This window comes from Venturia canescens, chromosome 9 (genome assembly GCF_019457755.1).
Source record: "Venturia canescens isolate UGA chromosome 9, ASM1945775v1, whole genome shotgun sequence".
Taxonomy (NCBI): domain Eukaryota; kingdom Metazoa; phylum Arthropoda; class Insecta; order Hymenoptera; family Ichneumonidae; genus Venturia; species Venturia canescens.
Genome location: NC_057429.1, coordinates 13,545,846 through 13,573,273, shown reverse-complemented (window position 1 = coordinate 13,573,273; position 27,428 = coordinate 13,545,846). Strand labels below are relative to the sequence as shown.

General features: G+C 43.9%; 1 protein-coding gene across 10 annotated transcripts in view; it reads left to right on the top strand.

Annotated features, from left to right (window-relative positions):
• The window catches only part of FoxP (forkhead box P), a 210,710-nt gene that overhangs the window by 123,159 nt on the left and 60,123 nt on the right, over positions 1–27,428 (top strand). The window contains exon 3 of one of the 10 annotated variants that reach the window (XM_043427809.1): positions 19,639–19,694. The exons of the other annotated variants lie outside the window; for them this stretch is intronic. The gene's annotated coding sequence lies outside the window, so the exon portion shown is untranslated. The remainder of the gene's footprint in view (positions 1–19,638; positions 19,695–27,428) is intronic. 10 annotated transcript variants of the gene reach the window in all.

Here is a 27,428-nt window from a genome sequence, read left to right as displayed (position 1 = left end):
CGAGAGGAGAGATGAGAAAAAAAACGAAAGCGAGAGAGTAAGAGGAAAGTGGTTGGAAAAAATCGATTTTATTGGAACATGAAAAAATCAGTACAGTCGCTGTAATTTTGCTGGTAATTTAGTTATTTTAGCTCAGTGTCTTCAGCACTTTGAGGCGAAGGCTTAAAATAACTCAGAATCGAAAGAAACGTTCAAGATCGATTTTTCAAAGGTTTCGTTCATACGATTTTATTGGGGATCAGATTCAATAGTTTCGTTTGAAATAGTTTGATTTTTCGGATTTTTTTTTAAATTCATCGAAGACTCGATTCGAACGTGATTTTAGACTTTCGTTGGCTCGCCTCGTAGGAGGAAAAAAAACTCGATTTCTGACGTATCGTCGAGGCGTCATTAAAAATACTATTTAAGGAGATATCGCTTGACGAAAACATAATCTTTTCTCCAGTGCTCTCTCACAGCACCTGAAACAACTCGTGGAACCAAACATTCGTGTCATGGCGAATAAACATTATCAGTGTGCGGCGTTAGTCTCAGAAACGCGTGAAATCCTCCCATTCTTCTTTATTCCCTTCTCTTCCATTTGCCCCTCTATTTCACACACGCACACACGTCTGTGCCTCAGTATCGTCGTTAAACTCCGCGAGTCATATGCTACCTTTTTATATTTTTCTCTTTCAATGTGTGAATCGGCTCGGGTACGAGTGGCAGGGGGAAAAGAACACCTGAAACAACTACATGGCACAAACCCACACTGTTGTACAGATAATACGTCAATATACAGATATACGCCGAGGCATTTTTCAACGCAGCGCAACGAACTCGAGAATGAACACAAAGATTATTTTACAACAAATAAAATTATAGGGGGGGGCATAAAAATTGAAAGATCCTCGGTGGATTGTTAAAATCGAAGTTTGTAAATGAAGAAAAAATGAAGATCAAATGAAACACTTTTGCAATTACAATCTTTTTTCTTCTAAATATATTTCGCAGTCTTCTTACATCTCCTTAATTTTGCATTTCTGAATTTCTACTCAATTTGGAAGCAACGATTTGTTATTAAAAAGTGTTTCATGCGTTGTTTACGATCGCCCAAGAATATGTACGCCGAGTAATTCAAAATCCGTGAGTTTTTATTGTGGAACGTTGAAATCATCCGTGGCGGCTTTTCGTCTCTTCCTTCCTCCACTCTCCCGCGTGCTTTTGTTCGCTTGAGTCTAAAAAAATACGATTGGGCGTAGGCTTGTTCTATTCAGGCAAGCTTATTGTATACTCGACGGATTATCACTGTTTTTTTTCTCGGAACAATAATTATAAAGCACTTCCTCAACGCTTGTCACTCTTTCCCATGCGTCTGGCCGAACATTTTACGTTCCCCGCGCTACGTCGCGACGCTGACAAACACCCAAGGCAAAACGGGGCACGACGACCACCGAAAAAGATTCTAAAAAAACTTGGACAGAAAAAATGATGGGAATTTACTTACATACGCATCGTTCCCCTCGATTTTTTTCCAGGATCAGAAGTAAAGGAACCGGAAATCGTGGAGGGCTTCGTTTTTGTGTAGTTGCGATCGTAACTATCGTCGTAAAGGTATAGAGTAAGAACGAACGAAAATCCTGGTTTTCCCCAGACAGTGAGAACTTAATTAAAAGCATGCGAGGAGATGATTATTTGCGGAGTCTCGGGCGTTCGTCCCGTTTATTTTGGAAATTGCGTCCCACGGACAAACTCTTCCTTTGCTCTCGAACATAGGCACACGTATATACGCACATATTCGCGTGGATATCTATATACGTGCGCACACGATTCTATACTCTTCATTCTTCGGAAGGAGCTCAGACCCGGGGAAACTGGCCACTGTCGCCTTTCGTTCCACTACATTTCAACAAATTCTAAGCTCCACTCCGCAGCAAGCGTTTTAGAAATATAACGAATGGACATTCTAGAAACAAAGAAAGAGAGAGAGAGAGAGAAGAGTGAAGAAAGCGAGAAGAGTGAAAAAATCACACTCAATAAGTGAGGGTGAAACATTTTTTCTAAGAGATCGGTAGAAAATCGTTTTTGGGGAGCGTCGAAAAAGGATGCTCGATTGTCCGAATGCGTCCAATAAGCGTTGTGCCAATACTCGTTCGCACCGCCATTGAAAAAATCTTTCAATAAAACATCTTTTCAAATCTCAAATTGATCGTCGTGCGACAGTAATTTTAAAAAATGATTAATCGACTTTGACTCAAGCGGAGCCTAGAAGGCCACGATTCCTAAATATTATTACAGTTACTGAAAAAAGATCGGATCGCGCAGCGAGCTCATGATAATTGAGAGGAGATGAGAATTTTACTCAAACGTAGGTGATCCATTTCCGGCTATTCGATCTTGTCGAAGTGAAATACTTAAACGGCCTTTGAAATCTCGCATTCTCGAACGCTCGTGATTCCGAAGTCGAATAAATGATAAGAGAAAGCCTTGATAAGGCAAAAAACAAAAAAAACAGAGAATGAAAGAGCTACGGAGGGGCAGGAGGGCGGCGGATAACCGAAGAAAAGGCCTTGAGATGAGGGCAAAACGAGAATGGAGTAAAAGTAGGTATACAGCAAGGGAAATGAGTGAAAGATACGAAGATAAAGGACAGAAGAAAATAAAGAGAGAGAGAGAGGGACGAAGAGAGTAGATGGGACGCGAAGCGTCGGCTAGAATAAACACGTAGATGTTTTCTTTGTTCCTCTAAACTAAACAACCAGCGAGGAATCTAAACAGAGGCCAGAACCCAAATTCAATTTGGTCGCCAGTTTCCTCGCCATCGTCGTCTTCTTCGTCGTCTCTACCTTCTGTAGAGACTCACAGCTATTCGAGAATAAACCATTTTGCCCAGGAGGACCACAGCCGGGCTGACGGTCCGCCAGGACACCTGCTTTTGCACTCTTGAAATTTCACTCCGTTTTTCCATTTCATCTCGTTACAAAAGTTTATTTCACAGTAAAAACATTCAAACGTTTTAATTCAATTTTTTTATTTTCACAAGTTCTCAATTATCATACGACTCGATGATTTGAGCACGCGATGACTCGTCGAAGATTTTTTATTATCGATCACTTGCTCCAGTTTTCAAAAAAGCCTGCCATTTTACGAAATTCATGACTGAGTGTCCCAGCGAGCGAATCAGAATCGTAGGAATTCGATGACAATTGACAGCTAATCCAGGCGTTAAGACTGCTCAATAAAAGGGACTTTCCTGTTCCAGTTACTGGCATCGTTCTTCGATAATTCCTTCAAAATAATGAAAAATGCAGTCGAGTAACTTTCCCACCGAATAACTCACTGAACGTAATTCAACGTAAAAAGCGAGGTGCACTTCCACAGTTCACTTGACCGTCGTACGGTATCGATTACAGAATTTTTGTAGAGCTTTATTCCTATTTTTCGCGTAGGGCGAGGTTGAGTGATGCGAGAAAAACGGTTAATTTCTAGGATACGCGAATGTAACATATTTTGCGGATTTAGTCAAGTGTCACGTGCAGATATTATGAAAATATTCCCGAGTTAATTCTCGGCGAGGTTTTACTCTTTTCTTCCATTGCCGCTCATCCTTTACGTTCTCATCTCCTTTTATTTCGCGTGACTGTTTCGCTGTATCGCAGATCGTCCGTATACAATGGTTACACGTGTGTTAAAATGGGAAAGGGCCGTGTGTGGAAAGAGCGACGAGCGACGTTCCGGAGGAGGAGGAGAAGAGAAGAAGGAAAAAGAGAGACGACAGGAGCGTGTACATCCTTCATAATCGTAATGGATATGCCAGAGAGCGCGAAGAGAATTTGATTTGCTTGTATTTATTCAGATGGCATAGCCACCGCTGCTTATCCGCGTCTCTGCTCCTCATGTGGATGCCAAACCTATACACATATGCGTATTTATTCACGTGTATAGATGTGTATACATGTTTATCTGTAGAGTATGCCAAGCTGGAAGGTAAAACTGACGGATATTCGAGAATTGTATATAACACGTAAAATATACATATAACATACCCCCCCTCCGCGAGGGTTCTCATGAATACGTATGAAGAAATGTATACAATTATACAAGCTTCGGCGGTGAATCCTCCGACAAATGAAAAATAAATTGTTACAAATTAAATGGATCCGATCTCTCGTTTATGCGGGAAAATATTTCAGTGAGAATTTTAGCATGTTTTTAAAAAGCGAGCGTACGTATTTTTATCCGTGATGCAAACGGTTTGCGAAGGGCTGACTGGGAAAATAAATAATAAAGAGCTTTTAGCGATGGAGTTGCAATTAAAATTATTTGATTTTTCAATAATATCGCATCGGGTACGTTTTGTGAAATTATTATTTATCTTTTGTTATTTTTTTTTTTTGGGGTTCGTTGTGCTTCATTCGTTTCGAGCTAATGATTGATACGAGTTTTTTGACTGAGGATCGATAACGGAGAGAGAGAGAGAGAGAGAGAGAGAGAGAGAGAGAGAGAGAGAAAAAATGTGCTGCCAGGCCGGACGGAATTGAAAATTGGTAGAAAAAATATTCCATTGCTTGTCGCATAGTAAAGTTAAGCGAGGCCGCCGCGCACCGTACTCAGCGTTGCTTCATCATTAAAGCGTTTGTTTGTACAAAAATAAATATCAGTCATTTCGCCATCTGGTGGTTGCTAGGCAAGAACTAAAAGACGTCATGTGCAAGAAAGAGATGAAATTTTTTGGATTTCAGTGCGAGCTAAAGAGCGAGGGAGAAGCTAAGAAGGAGGCACACTGAAAAGTGTCTTACGGTCGCGATTGAGGCCTTGGCCATTTCGAAAACGAGGCCCCCGCGTGGCTCTTCTCTCTCTCGCATTCGGATCCCCACCCGCGCTTGTTTCGCGAATTTTAAATATTTTTACAGTGCGGTAATTTCGCCTCTCGACAATATATACTTCGCGTGCTTCTTCTCTCCACGCTCTCCATTCATTCGCACGTATAAAACAGACCTGGTATGTATCAGAAATATCTCTCTCCTTCTCTCTCTCTCTCTCTCCTGTGTTTAGAAAACTCTTACTTACATATCCGGCACTTTGGAATTCGATATAACTTCGTGTAACAAATCCTCCATACGTCATTTATTTATACCTACGAAATTCGAACGCATATTCTTCCATGGTATTCGCATAAAACGCTGAAACTAATCACTCATGTTCCGACCTATTTGTGCAACCCTAAGAAACTTCTACAGATTATGACCCATCGATCAATAATTTTCGGTTTGAGATACATTTTCGACGATACGTTTTAAAATTTTGAAAAACCATCGAAAATTAATATTTACTGGAGGCAAGCGACTGGGACTCGCGCGCCAGTTCTTTTCGTCCCTCATACACGCTTGCGATCGTTTCGAAGCTTTTTTCTTGAACAACAATCCTGCAAATTCCCTCCGTTCGTTTCAAATAAAAGATTACGACTCGTACGTCGTTCCGTGAAAAAATCTCGAAAACTTACCGAAAAAAAGCTTCGTCAAATTCATTTTTATATCCGTCATCCGCCATTCTCACAATAATTCATTTTCAAAGATGCTTTTCTAACGAAATAATGTGAATACGATGTAAAAGAGATCGGCAGGTTCACGATCGAATTTTTTTCACCGCGCGTACTCGACCGTGTGTGCCTAATCGACGCTGATGAGTAAGAAGCGAAGAAAATAAGTCAAGCTTTGGGGAAGGAAAATCGTAGGTGAATAAACGAAGCAAGGGCTGAGTAGCCCTCACGCGTGTGGATTTTTCAGTACACACACCATGTGTACTCTCTTATCCCTGCCGGTTGAGGTACAATCACGTATGATTTTCCGAGAGTACTTTAATTTTCGAGTTCGTAAGGTACACACGGAGATATACATTTATCCGTGGCGTTATCACTCGTAGCCGCTTTGAGAATATATCATTCGAAATGATAATAATGATAAACACAGCAAGAACGGTCGTTGGCGCTTCATCATCGTCTCTCCTCTCCAATTTTTACTCTTTTTCAAACCTGCGTTTTTTTTCTTCCTTGCCCTCCTTTTTTACTCACTGGTATTATCAGCGGCAATTTTTTCCATCGCCTATCTCACAATACCCGCGTATAATAAACATATATATTATTACGTGTCCGTATAAATGTATAGACTGAGAATTTCAAGTGAGCCGTGCAGAGAAATAAGAGTGTCGAGTGGAAAATTCTCCTCCACTTGACTCGATCTACACAAGTGCCCCATATACTGCCACTCCGAATGGACTCGCCTGCTGCAACTTCGTTCCACAAATCCCCCTACATTATTCCTGTCCGGAGACACAGATTTTTGTTCAACAAATACACAACGCGAGTCTCTTTTAAACGCGATCTTCAAACTCGCGTCGCTACCGCGTTTGTATAGAACTTGAGCGCCCGGGGGCTTTCGGATGATAAAAAATGGCTTCTATCGAGGTGAATTCTTCGTTTCTCGGTGAATAGAGAATCTTTGGTACAGCCTCTTTTCCCCCCTCCCGTAGTCGATAATCCTATTTTCGATCGGTTTCGGATTGACATGACTCATGAAGAGTTGGAAAAACGTGTAGCGCTCAGGTAACGCAATCTTTGCGGAACTCCGACGACCCGAGACCGGGAACGAAATCCAATATCCGCAGCAACCTCGCCACGACGACAATTTCACGAGTCTCTCACGCCGACGTGCAATACCGAGAATTGTTTTACTTTTTTCAACACGACACCCACCAACGATTAAAAACGCGACCAACGCCAAGAACGACTTTATTTAGCACACGTTCGCGTACTTTGTAAAAGTAGAGAAAGAGAGAAGAGCGAAATGTTGTCTTGATTTTTCCCGCGGGCTTCGTGTTTTACACGCTAACATACAAGTGTTTTGTTTATCTTGTCTTATACCGTACAACTGCGAGATAAACGTCATGATGAGAACAGGAAAAGATTCGGAGTAGAAGAGAGAGAGAGAAAGAGAGAGAGAGAGAGAAAGAGAAAGAGCGCAGAACGAGTTACATCAAGACAAAGAAAGCTATCGAGTTTCTAGTTCCATCCAGACGTGTGTTCGCTCAGGTCCCAACAGTATCTTTTTCTCGTATTCATTACAATTATATTGCTGCTTCATATGTTTCGTGAACGATTAAATATTTATTGTAGGAACAAGGCGAGCGTGTTATTGAATCACATAAATTTAAAATAAACTGAAAACGATGTAACATCATCGAAAGAGACGAAAACGACGATAAAAATTGTGAAACAGTTTTATAATTGAGGCTCGAAATTGTTTTAGTTCGAAGGATTATTAAATTTTGTTGTATTTAAAAAATCGTTGCTACGAACTTTGTTTTTTATTTATAATTTCAAAACGGTACGACTCGTTTCTTCCTTCTTTTCTTCGCTTGATCCACGCGAATGCGTCGTATTTTCATGATCGACTCGAATCTCCAAAAGTTTTGTTTTATTTTGTGCAAACAGCTTGAAAAATCAGCTTCTTACTTTTTTCCTTTGCCTGAATAATTAAAACTTCTATATTTTAATATTCTGTATGAAACAGTGATAACAATGCTCTATATACATAAATTGAACGTCGGAGTGAGGGAAAAACTAAAAAGAAGAAAAAAAAACGAAGAGCGGACGGATCTTAAACTCTCGTTTTTTTCTCTTCCGGACGAGGGAGCACGTTGAAAAGATTCGTACGACGATCTATCATTCGCCACGAGAATCGTGTCTCGGTCAGGGACAGCTCTTTTTGTCCCGACCACTGCACGTCCGGGTCTGGCTAAACTTTTCTCGCATTCGCGATCCTCCAGATCCTCCTTCCACTTTATTTTCTTTCTTCGCTTAGCTTTTTTAAACTCGCACTCTTGAATTTAGCAGGAGTAAATTCAACCTTTTTCCGTCCTGTAAGCTCAACAATGTCACTAATCAGGAAGAAAATTCAGAGTGAAGCAACCCGAACACAATTTTTTAACTCGCACTGCGCTCAGAATTCAATAATTCAATCTCAAGTTGAAGGGAATTCAGTATAGGTTTGACTGAATCCATCAAGATTAGGTCAGAAGGAAATTCAAATACTCTTTCATTCCTGGAGAAATAATTCGATCACTATTTTCGGTGAGAGAAATAAAAAAAAAAGGGTTAAACCGGGGAAAAAATGGTGAAACCGTCGTTTTAAAGGTGGATCAATTTTTCTATTCATGAAGAAATTTCAGGTGAGAAAGTATCTCGTAATTTCATCTGGATCCGTTGAGATTAAGCTAAAAAACTGAGGATCAAAGGAGCGACATTAAGGACGGTACGAAGGTGACTTTGGTGGAGCCAACGGTGAAGAGAGCCCACTTCGTTTTGGGGGTTAGAATACTGGAGCCCTTAAGTGCTCATTCTCGACAATGGCACACACCCGGTCTATCGCGTAACTGCGTTCAGTTTCTCGAGGCCTATTCACCCGAAGAAATCTTCGGGGTGATTCTTTGGCCATTGTCTCGCGTCGTCGAGGCTCTGTAATGCTATGAAATCTTCCTCGAGTCCCACGAATGCAACCACCTCCTCGCATTCACCATTTTAGCCCTCGAGAGCGAGCAGCGCGAGTGCGCGTACCCGGAGAAAACGATCGGAGGATCCCGCCGGGGAAATCTTCGACACCAGAATCTTTATGCCTGCATCTAATTAGCCCCAGGCATTCAACGAATCGTAAATAAGTTCAACACTATTGAAGCCTTGCTGGTGGTCGTTGCCTGAGGAGCTTCGGCTCATTCTTATTCAATAGGCTCGTGCTTCTTTTTCTTCATGGTCCAAAATAAAGGGGTTTCGACCCTTTCGCACTTCAGTGGCCCTTGTATTATCGTTGGATGAGCGTGATTTCATTACTGACGTGCTTTCTTTCAGAAACTTGATCAGAAAACTTGACTGATTATTTTGGTATCTGTCAAAGCAGTTCGGAGGAATTTTCTGAAAAATTATAATCGCATCGTTGCAGTCTTCGTATCAACTTTAATTTTTCAAATTCACCTTTCCCTGGATCAGTATTCGGTGTTCGTAATAACAGGATAGCAAATCTGAATATCGGAGGATGACGAATGGACGCCCCAGGCCTTCCAGTGATCCATTGCTTCCGCGGTATTCTCCCCGGGCTGTCGAGTATCTGTTTATATATAATGTGCAGGAAAATGAATTCTGCACTTTCGGGATTAGGATGATTAAAGGGACCCGTCCGGAAGGACGATATCCAGAATGATACTCTTAGGATCGAATGTTAATTTATAACCGTTCGTGTCGGATGGAAGGCGAGGAGTTAAAAAATATCGACGTCCCGAAACAAGGAGGAAGACAGAGCGTTTCAAGTAGCAGCGACAGGGTGGGCTCCACGCTCCGCTGAAACACGTGCTGCTTCTTAACCCCCTCGCACCCCAACGAGAGTCTGGTTCACACGATGGAAAAACGTCCAAAAGTACAACTGGCCGAGAGAGAGAGAGAGAGAGAGAGAGAGAGAGAGAGAGAGAGCGGAGGCGCGGAATGTCGAAGAAACACCGGGAGAGCCGGGCTCGGTTCTAGCTGACTTGAAACAGATGGCTGATCAGATAGCAGGAATTAAGGGAGGAAGCAAAACGTCGCGCGGAGATGTTGGGCCAAGGATATCTCGCAAGCGTACGAGAAACTGCAGGACCAGAGATTATGTTCGAAAAAAGAAAAGGGATGAAAAGAGGCAAAGTTGAGGGAGAAATAGAGAGGAAAGGTTAGCGGAACACTCGCGTTCGCGGAACAACGAGAGAAATGTGTTTTAATTTTTCAAGTTTTTTAATTAGCGAATGTCTCGGTTCCGCACTTGCCGCGCGCGCGGCTGGGACATTTATATTAGAGTCTCCCAGCGACTGCTGGACCCTCGCTCTCCTCCTTCTCTTGCCTTGTTACCATATCGTCCACCTTCAACTCTCCCAGCAACCCTTAAGATTGTCTAGAACAAGCGCAACCTTATCCACTTCCCTTGTCACTCGCTCTCTCCACGACGTTTCGATCCCACCCTCGACTCTCCCGACCTATAGCACCGGGTCCTTTGGCTCGATTTTTACTTAAATCCAACCCCCTGCCTACGACACCCATCGCTCTTTTTAATATTTTCTTTCTTTTCAATTTCTTAGCATACACCCCCCACCCCGCGATTCCTCCCTGACAGAATCTCCAATTTGTTATTCCTAATTACGTATTAAATAATAATTATCCGACGTCGAGAAGGATTTCGTGAATGAGGGCTCCCGAAAAAACGTCTGGTGTGCCGAATCGCGATTTATGACGACGCGACGCCCATTCTCGAGGAAAGAATAATTGGAAAAGGGGCGAATGATGCTGCTGCTGCTGCTGCTGCTGCCTCCAAGCAAGGGGCTTCCTAGTGTGACATGGCCAAAGTAATCAGAAGTCGGACATCAAAGAATTTAATCGTATCGTCATCCTGCAACCGGAACAAAAAATATTCTGAATTACGCCAATGGAATAGGTTGAAGCTCATTATAGAGTTGAACGAATAATCAACTCACGAGACGATCGTCCAGCGTTGAAATTTGTACGGGTCCGAGCTACGCATTTCCAACCTCCAGCCACACTATGTTTTTATTTACTCTTTTATTGACTCCGCATTAAGGGGGCTGAAGAAGGTTTCATAAAACTCATTTATTTGCTTTATACCTACATTGATATCCGAAAAAGTTTCTTTCCCCGATGAGCCATTGTTCCAGCAAAGTCGATGGACCAGCGTATTTATTGCTGTGCCGATACTCCTTGATTTTCATTGAACGGGTTTGAGAAAAGCTTTGACTCTTTAAAGCCTGTCGCACGAAGCTCCGATCAGCACCCAATCGCCGAGGATCTCATCCTACCAACTCTTTGCACTTCTATTTCTCCGGGTGGTTGTGTGTGCCCTCTCGTCGTTTTCCTCGGAGCTCTCGGGGAGACCAACAGCGCAGAGTAGTCGCGCTCGCGTTCGCGTTTTATCCGAGCCAACGTTCACCTCTGCCGTATCGGCGAGACGCACACCCGCCAAACAATGGCTCTCATATAATTGCTTTTATAGCTCACTGAACGCTAAATATTCCATACTTTTCCTTCTGCTTGGCGTGTCTCTCGCGAGCGAGCGAGTGAACCAACGAAAATGCCGTCGATCTCCGCTCGTTCGTCTCGTCGTTATTCTCCGGCCGTGCGCTCTCTCGCCGCTTAAATCTTCTCTCGCTCTCTTCCTCTCGTCGATTCAGGACGATTCTCCGATTGGGTAAATACAGTTATCCATCGCCCTCTCCCGCAATCCTCTTCTTCCTTTCACCATTTTTCCGACATCGTTCCAGAATCTCGTTTATACACGTGCACTACCCCCCGTACGCGCCTTTTGCCTCCGGGCTAAAACGACTTTTATTTCAATAAGTTTGCGTACTTCCCAAAACGAACAAGAAACAAAATTGATATTCTACTGTTTCTGAACAAGTTCCGGCTCTTCGTCGCATTTACTCGAATCTGTGCAGCATGCGTTGAACGAATATTTGCAGTTCGTAAACGTGTGCTGAAACATTCGCAATCGAGTATTACAATCCTTTCGTTCTTTCTTTATTTGCATAACAAAAAAATGAAAAATTCACGCGTTAGCGGATGATATTTATTGAAAAATAAAACGAATAAGCCTTCCTTCCCCCTCCCCTTGGCCGTAAGAGCGCAAAAATCGGGCGAAAGTGTAGAAGGGGAACCTTCCGGTGTGTGGCTGGACAACGTCTCTCGTCCGACATTCGACGTCGACTGTAATTTTCGCAACCCCGACGAAATCAGTGATTTCTTTCATCATCGCCAACCCCGAGTCAAGGCAAAAGCTGCGAAAGCTGTCGGGGAATCAAACTTTATTGCTAAATACTATCCGATCAGCAGAACCACACGTAGCACAGACGAACGTACATGGAACGAGAGAGATGGAGGGTGAAAACCCTTAGCAATGCTCCGGAGGGACCATGCCGCGTGACCGGAAGATTGAGGCATTTAATGCTCACGAACGAGATTGCAGACTGGCCCCTCCTCATCTCTCTCCAACTCTCTTCCTCTCTTTCCTCCTCCACCGTGCAGAGTCGCACTGTCTCATGGAGATTTTACGAGCCCCCTTCCATTCAACCCTTTTCAATCTTTAAACAATTCGAAACCTTTCGGCATACGAATAATTTTTGGTATTCATCTTAAAATTATGTGAATAGTAAAAGTTTCGTGATTCCTGAAAAAAAAACTTCGTGATTTGACTAATTTAACAGCAGATACCTTCAATTTATATTTAAAAATTACTATTTTCGATTTATTTGATTCCTGGATAATAAAAAAATAGCTAATTTGCACTTTTATTTCACTAATAAACGAGTTTTCACTTTGGATTAACAGGAATGGCTCAAAATTTGAACGAACGCGGTACGGGTCAAAGGGAAAAATCAACCCTGCCCCATTACTTTTCTTTAGTATTACTGGTAACGGTCTCGAAGCGAAGGCAGACGGAGTATGTGAAACTTTGCGCTTGAAAATCGAGATAATGGTTTCTCGATTAAGCCATGTTCACAATGGGATTAAAAAACGATCGGTTGACCGCTGCTGACCGTGCAACGTTCTCGTTCGGTCTACGTTCAACGAACTAACCCCCACGGCGCGATTCTCAAGCAGAGCTTATGCGCGGATATACATACATAGGTTTCTCCTTCCCCCCAACCTCCCTTTTACTTCCTCCCTTTTCGAGTTGACTATCTCTAAATTCGAGTTACCGAATTTCTGAGGCTCGCGTCGGACGGCTCGTTCGATGAGAAGCTACGAGTTCCGGCTTCAACCCTTTTCCCATCGACGAATGTGTCCTGAATTCATTTCGCCGACTCGTTAACAATGCGTTTTTACTCTAAATTAATTCTATCGAGCATTGATCGTTGATTTTATTCTCGGTCAAGTTCGAAGTTAATTTTATAATATTTTAAGCGTGACAATTTCATTTTATAAAATAAAATTCGAAATATCGGACAAATCGTTTCGCCCGATCCGATTTTTCATCTCGAGGTCACGTCACATTTTTTTTTCCTTTTCTAATTGACGTCAACTTTTAACCCTCTCTACTAATGGGCATAGTCGCCTCGGAGTTTTCACTCTCCCCCAAGCTCCCATAAAGCTTCCGATCTTTTCATTCCACTCGTTCCTCCCCCCGGTCTCTCTCCTTTACTTCCTCGCTTTCCGAACTTCGAAGCGACGTGGTCGTACTTCATCCCTCCGAGGAAAAGAAAAAATAATATAAAACGAGGAGGAGGAAAAAAAGGATTTATTCGTCGCGCCGTCGTGATCACCAGGAACGACCACAAGGGCGGACACGCGGGTATAACCCACTCGGCTACATCCACTGTTGCTCGATGGATGAAGATTAATTCGTTTCGTCTTAATCGTATCAAAGTTTGAGAGCCATGGTCGGCTACGCTCTCCACTCGAAACTCCACAATGTTTCTAGCCATCGCTCTCCTTCTCTTTCACTTACCCCTTTTTCAAATCCAACCCTTAGGCACTCCTCGACTTCCTCGTCCCGTCCTCGTCTCGCGGCACGCAAAGTAAATATCCAATTTTCATGAATCTCCAACTTTCGCTCGAACTTCGATTCAATACATTTTTTTGTAGCATATTTTGTGCAATTTGATGCAGGAAATAATCAATTGGAACATTGAAACTGATTATATTTTATGACTTTTTATATGCGCGAGCGTTTGTAGGAAGAATCGCCCAATTTTTCACTTTTTCTTGATCCTGAGCGAATCATAATTAACCCTTAGTGTGCACACCTTCACAGCGAGACATTTCGTGGACATGGGGTCACTTTGACTCCAGGGAATTTTTGACATCGAATATCTCGGTATAACTATGCGCTTTTCGGAATAAAAGGTTCAGTCACTTTTTGCAGTGAATTGATCCAACTTTAAGGCTGCAAAGTCGGATTTCCAAAAAAAACTTTTTTCATTGTTCAAAAACGTGCTCAAAGTTGATAGCGCGCGTAAAAAGCACTTTTTCGGTTAAATCTCTCGTAAAAAATTAAATTTTGAGTTTTGAAAAAAATCCTTACGGAGTTTTACAGACAAGAGTCCTTGCTTTAAGGAAAAAAAATAGTCCACTTTGCAACCGTTCCAAAAAGTGTATTTATTTTGGAGTATGAAGTGGCTATGCTCCCTACTTTTAGAGAGGGGATAACGATTTCTTAATATTGGGGGTTTTACTTGTGAGATGCTCATCTGTAAATGCTATTCCTGTGAGAAAAAAATTGTGGGTCAACCTGACCCCAGATGCACACTAAGGGTTAAAAATGCTTCATGACTCAGGGAGGAAGATATATAAGAGCGACCAAATGTTGTTTGCTCGCTTCAATATTTCTGTAACAAACACCAGAAAATAACGTTTCTCGATGCTTTCTCCGTGGCATTAAGAGTTCGATTGGAAAAACGAAAAAATATCTCTGGAAAATGGATGAAGTAACAAAGAAAAACGTTTTTTTCTAAGCCCCCAATATCTCATGCTCTCCAGCGAGTATCCTCATGTAACAGCATCCCGATATTTTTAGCCCCGACTGTCAAATGTTCACGCTCTCGCGATGGAAAACTTGGTGTGAAAAGTGCTTGGGAAGAGGGTAAAAGTGCGCTGCCCGAAACAGATGAGAATCCTCAAGGCAAACGCATCGAGGGGAGTTGAAAATGAAAGCTGAATTCCTACTGCTACGGTTCGCTTCTTTCCCCGAGCTGCTGCTGCTGCTGCTGCTGCTCGCTCTGTCAAGTGACAACCCTTTTTATTTAGGGTGCAACTTTTGTGGGAGTCCGCGAGCTTGAATAAATCCAATATTGCTCCTTTATCTCAGGGGATTTGAAGAATTTTTATTCGCGGCTATGTGTAGAAGGCGAAGAGTCGCATGACTGATTTTCAAGTATTCGAATGAAAGCAGACAATTTTTTTATTTGAAAAACCTGAAAATGTTAAAAAAAAAATGAATAAAAAGTTATAGAAAGGCGAGAAAGCGCGTAGAAAATGAGCGCAAAGAATCTCAAAAGCTCTCGGAGCCACCAAGAGAAAGAGAGAAAGAGAGAGAAAAAGTTATGATTAATTTGTTTTCATAGACTTTCACCCTCGATATACCGCGGTGAAGCTTTCAGCCTGCTGGCAAGTTATTGAAAAAGCTAAATAAAAGAAAGGAACGTATGGAACATTTTAATCTCGCAGCCTTTGTTCTACTTCGGAATTTCATAGTTTTCTACTCCGTACGAAACAACGCGGCTCGGTGCATTGCGAGAAAAAGCTGAAAGAACGATGTCTCATCGTGATGACAAGAGCAAAAGTAAAACAATATTTTCCTGATAACGGACTAAACATTTATAGGCTTAATTAAGAATATTACGAAGGCAAATATGACTTCAATTGTCGTAGGAAAATGGCAATTTTTTTTATGTCCTTTCAAGAATTCGAAACTTCCACAATATTTGTTAGATTAAATTCGAATGAATATTTCATTTTTTATCTGGTTGGGAGCTCGGCGAATCGTCTGATCCAATAATCAGGCTCGAGTGAAGATTTTTTTACAAATGCCCGCGATTGCTCCACACCGGTACAGTTTGTATCGAGGGAGTTGCACTCACGAACATAGCGTCGCGCGGGCGAGTTAATTCCCCCCGTCATCTCTCTCTCTCTCTCTCTCTCTCTCTCTCTCTCTCGTTCTCTATCCGGCTCCCTCTCTCGAGTAAATTTGAGATTTCAAGCCCCCGTGAGTTACAATGGGTGAGGAACACAAAAGGAGAGTTCTTGGGGTTTGTACATCGGACGGTAGTGCTCCGCGGCCGGGCCACACAATTTTGAGGAGGCCGGATGTATTTCGAGAGCTAAATTTTTTAGCGTTTCTAATTAAAAGGCTAGTTAAACAAGGCACCGAGGTATGGTATTGCCCCGGGGGGGAGTACGCGCCCGGGTTGCCAGTCTCGCATTTCGGGCTTTACGAAAAGCTTACCTGGCCCGTTAACCCAACATTTACGAAACGCACTCGAATCCTTGTAGTAGGCAGATCATCAAACCCCTCCGCGAACATCGGCCCTTAATTCCACTCAAAAATCGCCCTTACCGACGTCGCGGCTCCCTTCGCCCGAGCATCATCCCCCCCGAGCACGCAGGGAGTCTCCCAAAAGCCTGCTGAAAGCGGAAACAAACATCTCGTTCAACGATGTGGGTTAACGCTCTGGAAGCTCGCGTCCCGGATGACGAGTGCATGAGAGAATACGTAAAGGAGACGAAAATTCGTGTTGGGAGCAAGTGAAAAGAGAAGATTCGGGAGTTCGGGCGCCCCGCAAAGTGGAGGGACAGTTTATACATCCAAGGATACGGGGTAGCCTTTGAGGAACACCGTGATAAATATGTAAATTACGTGTGTGTAAACGTCACGCTCTTTTAAAAGGTATCCAAAGAATGAGAAGCAAATAACATATTTTTCGAGGATAAGCCCGACTTGTTATTAATTAGGGGTTCCTTCGACGCCAATTTAAGCCAGGAAGATTATACCCGCGCTCGTATCTGCTGGGCCACAACGTCGAATCTTTTCACTTTGGGAATTAACGTCCCTGAACTTGTTAACAAAAGCAGATCTCGTAAGGCAGCGTAGTGCTGCTGGATCTCGTAGTGTGCTACGCGAACGGGGCGGAAAAGGGTGGAATAAACAGTGACATTTGGCTCGAACCCTCTGGACGATTACTTTCATGGATTCGCGAGATGGGAAAAAACTTTTTTCACGATAGTATTAAGCTAATAGATCGGTTTATTTGCCAGGGTCGGTATATCGTTACGATGATCTCAAATCGCTCCCACGCACATCAACCTCGATGCTGCCTCCCTCTCTCTCTCTCTCTCTCTTTATGCTTGTATATCTTTTGGGAGAAAAGTTTGAGCCATCAAGTTTCCTCGAGTTTTTTTCACTCGACGTTTCATCGATGCCTCATCTCGTCGGAACAACATTTCTTTTATCCCTAGAATAAGGAACGAGCGTTCGTTGTTTTGCAACGATTCGTCAGGATCAGTTGAATCCATGTGTCCATAAACATACATGTGTACATACGTGTATGTATATATGTTGATGCGTACATACGAGTACAAGTGTTTCCATAGAGCTCGCGAAATATCCGGAGTGATATTGTTATCGATAGCAATAAGCGTTTGCTTCCATCAGCCTGGCTGAGTGTACACGAAAGAAGACGAAGCGGAATGTGTGCGTGATCCCAAAGAAAAACAAGAACGATACGTCCATGTTAGCATGAGAAAAGTTTTCATCCAAAAGCTATTCTTGCACATGAACGTCGAGTGCGCACACACACACACATACATGGGAAAATCCAAAAGCTTTCCCAGCATCCCTACCAAAGGTCAGAGACACACTCGTCTCTTTTCTTCGCGAAAATAACCTTCGCTGGGGCATGCCCTCTGGTGGTCGAATGCTTTTGAATTGATGCAGTTGCTCATTTCTGTAGATTACTGCAATGCCTCGGAGCCATAGGATTTTCCTTGGGGTTATTTTTCTTTCTGTACGAATTTGACAAACACTCGACGAGATCTTAGCTCGAGAGGAGCAATCAAATCAACTCGCATACAAGAAATTGTATCGTCACCCACACTCCGGTAGTTTACTGTCGTAATCTTGACTTAATTAAATGTATGGACGACAGCGAAATGAGTGGGGATTAATGGGGCCCGAGTGGCCTGCTTAAAGTCATTAAGGATCAGGGATGTCAGTCGGAAGAGTGTCGTCACGCTTCCTCAAAGGGTACAAGAGACGTGTATACTTCGAAACAGTGGTTGAAGAGAAGGAAGACTGGAATGAGAATCGGGATGGAGAGTAGTTGGTTTAGTGATTTTGGCGTTTATTGGTCGACCGAGCGACGCCTCCCGGAAGATTGGCTCAAGCTGTTATAAGCCCATTGGGGATGCTACGATCCGGAGGTGTTTCGAGAAGCCTCGGTACATACGTATATAGAGAACTGGCAAGTAAAGACGTTCAACCCGCTCGGCTGGATAAGACCAAGCACCACTTATGTACTTATATCTCCGTGGCATTGCGTCCTTCGTCCTTTCCTCGTTCCTTCTCCTACCGCCGATCTTTGTACCCCGGAGGTTCCAGCCTGATAGAGTCCCTTTTACAAGGCTCACTTGGCCCCAAACTTGTTGGAACTGTATTAGAGCAAGTAGCCAGAGACTTTTGGCCCTTCGTGTCCTTCAACCTAACGTCGCAGCAGCGTGTCGAGTTTAACGAGTTTACGAAATGGCCAATCCGCATTGAAGGGCCGAGTAATGATTATGCAAAAACATGCTCTTATCTCCCTGGTGCATCTCTCATCGTTATGGCTACATTTTGCGATTTTTTTTTCGGTTTCAAGGGAGCTGAATCGAAAGAAAAGTAATAAAAAAGGTGATGGCGAACGACGAAATCGCTTTGTTTTTCTTTCACTGTCTTTCTCTGCCTCCCTCTGCCTCGTCGTCTCTTGATCGCTGTACGGAAACTTGGCTGTCATGGCGCTGCAGTATGTTACTAAATGATCCAACCCACGAGCATTATTCGAAACCCTCTTCTCCTCCAATTTACCACCCTCAAATTCTCCCACCTTCTGTTCTCAATGTTCCAACACTATTCACCCCTCCCCCACCAACGCACTCCACAATCTTACGAATACGCAATTTAATATTCGACCAATTACATACACGAAATCTTGTTAGCCCGAAGGTTATACGAGCGTGTGCGCTCTATATAGCACACGGTGTATTACTTTGCAACGATGAGCGGAGAACGAAGCTTTCTCAAGGAATATAAGACTGTGTATATGGTGGAGAAAACGCAAGAGCGGAAGGAATCCTGCGACACCCGGGGCATTCCTGGAAGGGTGTCTTATAAGAAGCATAGAAGCAGGCCATTCCGGAATAGGGCTGGAGTGTGTTACGCCACGTAGGGAAACGAGAGACATACAAACTTGTACGATTATGATCCTCGATTACAACTATAAAATGCGATATTGTCTCCGTGGAAAGCTACCCTCCCTTTTAACCGCGTTTAACCCCTTTCTTCGTACACGGTGATTGCGAACTCAAGGGCGTTCCTTCCTTCGTGAATTTTACGACGAAAAAACGAGCATTCTCGCTCAAAACTTCGTAGCAATATCGCAGTGCGCATCGCCAACATTTTATCTTCAACGTTCTCCAAAATTCCGGATATCAGGCAGAAAAAAGCTTCCAGAAAAGCCGCCCACTCAATTGTATCGTGATTTATAGACTGAGCGAAAACTGTCAAGCTCGTGTGATAGTCCGTCATTAATCCCAACCCGAATGAACAACGGAACCAGGACCCACATTTTATAGAAACGGGACTTTCGAACTTTCGTCTTATCCGAATGGAACCGATTGATAGCCCGACTTATCGATCCTCGTGGGGATACTTTGCCCGTTCCGACGTCTTAGCATTAAAAATGACCGCTAAAAACTATACTCTCAACCTCGTATTTCGCTCGCGTATCAATGAAAAATCCAAACCCGAAAAACCGAAGATCGTTTACAATCTAATCGATTTAACTGCACGAACGCTAATGTTTTTTTTTCTCTCTGATCCTATGTTCCAGGTGAGCTAATCAATCTCATATACCCACTTTGTCTCATCGTCAAAACTCCTTGAATCGTAAGTAAATTTTTTCGTTTCCGAAAACACACGGCTCTTATTAGAAGCTAAATAATATAATGAAAAATGAGGAATTCCCGAATTCGGTTTTCAATTGTAACAGACAGGTAGACGAAAAGTACGAAATAATTAACGATGTAAGGCGAAGGGTCTCGTAGATTGGATTCTGTCTCCACCCTTCATCTTCTTACCATGTCACGTGTGTGTATCCTGAGCATTGCAGTTGTTCAACCCCTCGGGATCCCACGAACGAATGAATATTTTTATAGTATTTTTTCTCGTAGTTGCAACAATTTGATAAATAAAAAATTGAAAAATCGAGTGAAGAAGGAGCCTGAAAAAATGTTGAGCTACAGAAGTCTAATGCCAGACGACTTAAGGATATTTTATGCATGTGTTTTTTATTTGAGCCTCCGTAGGGAGGATTCATTGACGGGTCATCTCGTTCTCTTTATCCTGTGGTCCACAGCCGGTTTGTATTGAGGTAGGAAGGGTCATCTCACCGATACATAATGAAACGATTAATCATTTATCGCAACACTCAGACAGTGTCAAGTGTCTCTCTCTCTTTCTCTCTCAGTTTTTTCTTCGTTTTTTTTCTTTATTTTCATTCGAGTACTACACCGAAGACTCGAGTAGTCTCGAGGAGTCTGGCGAGTCCACTGGCGTGTGTACACTTTCTGCAGACGATACTCGTCCTTGAAATATGACTCGCAAACAACGTTTTTTATCGCTCCAATCGGTTCGCATCTGTCAACAACGTTTAATTCATTTTCTTTGTGTAAACAACATTCATTTTTCGTCAAAGAAAAATCCTTATCTGACGTAAACAAGGTTTTTTCTTCCACACAAACAAAATTGGAACGAAAATTATGCGAAGCAGCGTGAAAGGAGAGGCTTTATCATATCCGAGTTTAAATTCAGCCCAATGAAATTGGCACAACAGTTCAAGCCTCCAGAAAAACGAGTCCAAAGTATGAGCTTCGATTCAACGAAATGAAACAATGCTGGAAAAAATGAGCGAGCAAACGCCAACTAATATCGTTCACGTATATTTTTTCCTCGATTGGTCTGTCTCCACAGACAGATGGACAGATGGATCATCGTCTTTCATCCTCACCACATGGGCAGGCTCGCACGTGTACGTGCCCCAGCATAAGTATATAAGTTGGACCAACAGGGCGAAGCATTATTTCCTATAACTGTATACATTTGAATGGATAGATCCACTTTCGCTTTTCCAAGTTCTCTTCCAGTCTCGTTTCAAGGGTGCGGGTTGGGCGAGGGGCGGAGGGAAAGCGGTGGGACGAGGGGCGAGGGGGGGGGGGAGGGAGGGAGGAGGCTTATCGACATTATATAATGATGTTTATCGTCGTGCCGCTGGGCTAACGGGGAGAGAATACCGACGGGGAACAATCGTTTCGAAGGTAAATATTTAACGTTATTTCGCGCAATGTTTCGCTCGTTCGAGAGGAAAGACCGACCTAGGGAGAAACTTTAACGTGTATACGTATATTGAAATTTCACTTCAGCCTGTTCTTTTGCCGGCGTTTCTGCGTACTCGTTACCAGAGCAAGACAACCACATTGTATGGAGAAAAAAAATACGCCCCGTCTTCGGGGACTGAGACAATTTATAGTCTCGAGAATTATGCCTTCAATTTGTCGATCTCGACGGTCGAGATTTCCGGGCTTCCAGGACCCCCTGTCAACGCGAATAACGAAAACACTCGTGTGTTTACTGCAATTAATTTTTGTGTAGATTGCTTTCGCGGCTCTCCGTGTTGTTCCACGAAAAGTTAGGGCCAAGACCGTAACTCGAGCGTCGATGGATCGAAATTTTGTAAATCGTACTATTTTGCGAAAGAAAAAAAAATCACGGCGATCAGTAACGAGTTAGGGAACTTGAAATTGAGATTAAGGAAAGTTTTATCGGGCCGCAGTTTAATGGAGATTAGATGGAACTTCTTTCACGAGGCTTCGTGTTGCTTCTTTACGTTTTTTGTTTTCCGCGAGATCGCGTGATCCGCTTCTTCGAAGTGTTGAAAACGGAGCGGCGGGTGCGAGGACGAACAGGGAGGAGAGAAGAAGCGATAGGAAAAAACGCTGGAAGCATCGGCGGTCTGGTCACACGATCGGCTGGATACGATAGACCGCACATCGACGAAAGAAATCGATCTTAGACTCCGGAGAGGGGAACCTGTAGTGGGTGGAGCCCGAGCCTTCTTTTCCCACTTTCTCTCTCTTTCTCTCTTTCCAATGTCTCGGCTTTATCGACGCTCGTATATCATTCCTCGCGACGACTATCTCGCCTCGGGAATCTCGAAACTTTCGCCCGTCTTAAGGTTCAGAAGACGCGTGTACTGCTACAATAGGGATATCGGTAAATGTTGCGATATATACACGTATATTTGTAAATGAAAACGGCAAAAAAAGCTGCAAGAAGGTCCTTGAAATCGAGCTCGCAGATCAGCTTTTAAAAGTTTTCCTCACGAGATCGATATATAAAATGCAATTTCCTGTTAGCCCCCCCTCTCTGGAAATGTCCTTTCGTAAAATTACCTCCCCAAGTTCCATCCTGCCCGAGCAGACAATCCCCTTTATCGATAGACACATAAACCGGAGCTCAAATCGACCGAGAAACAAAATAAACACAAATGATTGAATAGCTGCAACTCCTTGCAGTCTTTCAAGCGTACAAAAGTCGAATTTACAATAATTTGAATGGAAATCAGGACTAACGAGAAGACACGAAAGAGGGTTTGTCCACAGCGTTTAAATCTGTGACACAATACACATGCGTAAAATCCACAGACACGAAAAGCGACTTCGCATGCGAAGAGGGTTGAAATCTCGCAGCAACTACGCTCCCAAGCTCCAGGGTAGTCGTTGTCGAGCGTACGGGGCAGGGCTCGTTTGCTTACAGAGTGTGCGTGTTCCTCGTGTATGTCCGAGCGTGTTTAATACGTACGTGGAAAACAGAGAGAAAGTACGAAGAAATGGAAGGAGAGCGGAGAAGAAGGTTACGGATGGGGTTGGGGGCTGGAGGAAAGAAGGGTAGTCTCGAGGCTGCAGACTGCTGACGTAGCACTGTCCAAGCCAAATGGTCAGCGAGAGCAACCTTCGGTAATGGCCCAATAGACGCTCCTAACATTGCTGCAAGATATTGTTTAGGCACGACGACGACGGGGAAAAACCACCCCACCCATTTCCTCCCTCGCCCTCCCCATTCCTCTCTTCATACGACCATCATTCCAAGCCATTCCGATATACGTAGCTCTTAGCTTTTTCCCAGATACTGACGTAGGTTTGACCATTATACTCGCACGACCGATATAATACGGGCCTTCTTCTCTCTTCCTCTGCGCCTCGCCTCATCGCTTTCTCTCGATATTCCGATGAGTTGCCATGCGAAGAAGACGTCACCAACCCAACGTTTCGTGATATACGTTATCGCGAACAAACCACCGACAATAAAAAAAAAAAAAAACAAATAGAAAAGAAAACGAAAGCGAAGGATCAAAGAGAAGGGAAGAGGCTTTTTCTCTCGTGGAGAAGAAATGTGCCCATCTACGAAACCAGCTTCGTTATTACATTCCCCAGGACAAACGATTTACATCCTGGCACCCGTCGATGAGCAACATTGCCCAAAATATATCTCGTGCCGCTTCTTCGATATTATTATCTTCCATTCATCTATGTTTTTCTGTCTACGTTTGCTACTGTCGAGCCACGTGTCAACCATAAAAACTCAACTTATGTCCGCTCTCAGCATATCATATTTCTAGGAAATCACTCGACTTTGGTCATCGAAAGCTCGAGGACTGTGGAAACTATTTACGAAATTGAGCATGAATCTCCGGAGATCCGGATTCTCATATATATTTTGTGAATTCCGCTTCGAGTACTTGGTCATAGAATGCTTAAATCGCGAGGGTTTTCGGGACCATAATTGAAGGTAGTTCCAGTTAATTTGAGCAGGTGAGTGATTGAAATAAAATTCATGAGGAAAGTTAAAAAAGAATTTTGAGTGGAGCGAGGATTGAGGGCTGGTGTAAAAGCAGTCAGAAATGGAAAAAAATTGATGTGTGCCAGAGAAGTCCTGCAGATGGTAGATTTACGAAAAGATTGTTCCATCAAGCATTCAAAGTACACGCAATTATACGGTTCTCAGACGAAAGAGCGAAATTTTGTGCTAATTTTTGTTCCCTTTTTTACTCACTCTTTTCTCCGTGACCGGACGATTGAGTGGGTGATTCGGATGATGGGAGTTTCTCTCTCCCTCGGATATTTCGCCGATTTTTCTTTTCCCCGGATTCGCGGGTAGCCGACAAAGCCAGTGGGAGTATTCGCGGTCCTCGTTCTAGTTAGAAAAAGACAGAGTGAGCGAGAGAGAAAGAGCGACGGAGTGCCCCTTGTTGGCCATTATAACTTCGCCAAGTCAGACAGTAATTAAGCCCGCAATATAAGCAGACGAAGACGGTAAAGGACGAAACACAAAACGGGAAAAGTGAGCGAGATGCTTGGGCCGGACTTGAGCCATTAAAGGAACCCCCGGCGAATCGGCACTTTGAGCAGGCCGTCAAGAGCGTACGAATGACGGGAGTAGGACTCCGCGGCGTGAAAAAATGCAGAAGACAATTCATCGAACACGTTCGATGAAGCGTGAGAGAAGATCGCACTTGAAAAAAATGGAAGTCGTTGGAGACTCGGAGGAAGGGAGACGAAGAGAAGCTCGGTGTGGAAGTGCACAATGATGGATGACCTTCTTCCTCCACCTTATTAACCAATGAGAGAATTTATTCGACGTTTCCAGCTTGGCTGGTTGTCACAGGATAATTATCATTCGCAGTAATGGGTACACTCTTTTGGTAAAACCGTTGAAGATGAATGGAGAATCGAGGGGCGATCAATTATTATAAATTGCGTTCGAAGCTCATGCATTCGTGCACTTAACTTCGAATAACCCACTTCCTTAGCTCCAACGTTCTACAGAGTCGATTGCTAAATGAATTTCGTATTAAATGGATTTCTGATTCGTCTCTGACTGCGCGGGCATCGCTGCATCAACGATTTTCCCTCTCGGTCTTCTTCCATTATGTGGCCACTATAATTCGCTACGGAGTATGCGACAAGACTATTAGAACGAAGGAGACCAGTCAGGATCGCCGTCAGGTCGCGCGGCTTAGTTTACAGCTGGGAATTCGTCGGGGATGAAAACGATCTCCGACAAGACATACAGAGATCCCTGCAGCAGAGTACGGGTGAATGGGAAGACGCATAGCTTAGCACAGCGCGGCGAAGGATGGCCCTCCAACGTTCTCACACTCGTCCGCCTAGCGCAGAGCTACGGCATAGTTCAAGCGAATATTTGCCGTTGCCATCCAATATTTAGCCAAAGTCAACAAGCCGTCTGCTTGATGGCCTTCCACCACTTCATTCCTCTTCCTATTCTGTTATCGGCCCAAAAGATCCTGCGCACTTCCACCTCCTTCCTTCCCTTTAGGCTCGGATATTCCAGCTTTGTCCGAAAGGTCGAAGCGCAGAAGCCCGACAGGTACAGGAGAAATTCAATTCAAAAAAGGGAGCCTCGCTTTCGTCCTGTTTTTTGCTGACCTGCGAGCACGGACCATCCCGATCTCTGGCATCAGAGAACTCTCGTGTTCTTATAGTAGTTTAACCAGCCCCCGGATCTTTAATAGAATAATAAATAACCTGCTCCTCTTTGTTTTCTTTCTCACGGCCTTATTTCTTCGAGGCGAATACACAAGGAGAGTCTATCACGGCGTCCAATGACCAGCGCTTCTCCATTAAAGTCCTGAATAAACTTTCCACTGACTAGAGAAAAAGGTCCTTGCAGTTAGGAAAGAAAACTTTCTGTGGACGTCATACCCGGGATGGACATTGTTTTCGATAAAATGAAGAGCGCTCATATTCCACCTCTTGGCAGATTCGCTATGGTCTCAAAATCGTCATTGTTCATAAAATCTAATACACAAATGTTCGTTGCCATTTATCTTCTGTCATTTTCCTGAGCTAATAAGCAGAGCGCTCATCAGGCGATGCCCGTGCCTGTTTACACAATTTCAGATTTAAATAATCGTGAATACGAAACAGTAGCAGTAGAGGGCAGAAGGCTCTTCTCCCCTTAATAATATCCCCAGTCTGCTGACATCGAAAACAGGCTTGCGATATTCTCGGTCTTTCTGGGCTTCCGTTCCTCCGCAGCTACAGTTGAAGTACCATTTGCAGATTTTCCTTCGAAAACGGTATACGAGAACGTATATTAATGTAGATTCGGGTCCGAGTCTATGGCCGTTCGTGCTGGCGATGGCTTCTGTGTACAGTGACAAAACTCGACAAAGTTGCTTTTGGGGGCTCTAAGAGGCATCACTTTCTCTAACTCTTTTCTTTTCTCTCCTCTCTATTCTCATTCTCAACCCTCCTGCCCAACAATACACCTAAGAATCCATGCACATATCCCAGGACCGTTATCCCCGTGCCCACTTGCAGCCCTGGCTCAAAGACGAACCTACAGACATCCCCGTGGCCGTCTACGGAGCGTAGATAGCACATAATCTCGCTGGTTCTGCACTTTTTTCTTCTTCTCGCTTACCCTCAAAGTGTTGGCAATAAATACTGTGCCGAATTGCCTACTCGAGCTACTGTCGATGTTATACGGTTATTCGGGCGTTCGTGTTCCTCGATCTTTCGCCTGGTGCGTTTCATTTCCGGGTCGATTCTTCGGCTGCGCCCCTGGCTCGATAAAGCGTCCCGAAAGATTAGGCTTCTGTCTGAAGGCTTTTTTTCGGTCCGGTCGGTTTACCTCGTGTGTATTTGACCTGGCGGAGGAGTCGGGCCTTCGCCTGAACACATTGAAGGACTTCCGGTGATTTTGATCCAAAGGCTCCTGAAATTTGGACGACTTTTGCATTCAAAGCAAAGCTGGACAGAAGTCCAGAATTATGAAGATAGACTGGACCGGTGAGAGAAGGGTGCGGAGGAGGATCGGAGAGAAAAAGAGGATTAGCAGAGCAAAGAGTCGGCGGAGATAGGTGATGCGAGGGATTGGTAAAACGGGAACAGTGAAGCAGAAAGGATAGCGAGTATATAGTGACGCGGAGCAATAGGAAGGAGCTGCTGTATAGTGCAGAAAGGATGAGAAAAGGAGAGAGGGATGAGACATTCGCGCATATCCGATGCTGCGAGAGAAACCACCCCCCCACCCTCTCCCGTTGCGTTCGTTGATACGAGAGGAAGCGAGATAGGTGAAACGAGGATAGCTATAGCGCCTTGGCGTTGGGGGGAGAGGACGGTGACGCGCAAGGATGGATCCGGATGGGGGTGTATGCTTCTGCTACTGCTTTTGCTTCTGGTTTGTTCGCTTGCCCAGAGGGAGGGAGATAAGGCTAACACACAGCGAGAGAATGAGAATGAAGGGAGAGACGTTTCCACTATTGATCATCGAGGCTCAGAGTGTAATGCTAATCATGCCCCCTCGCAATGTACCCATCCACCCTTCATCTCTTACTCTCCCAATTTCTCTCGCTCTCCTTCTCAGTTCCCTGTACCGTTCTAGCTTTCTCTCTCTCTCTCTCTCTCTCTCTCTCTCTCTTTCTCTCGCTCTACTTCTCTCTTTTTCTTGCTCGCCCCAACTGTGTTTCACCGTTTCAGTCTTGCTTCACTTCCGGCACCGACGACCCCTTGCCCCACCTCGTCATCCCGATGCTTCTTC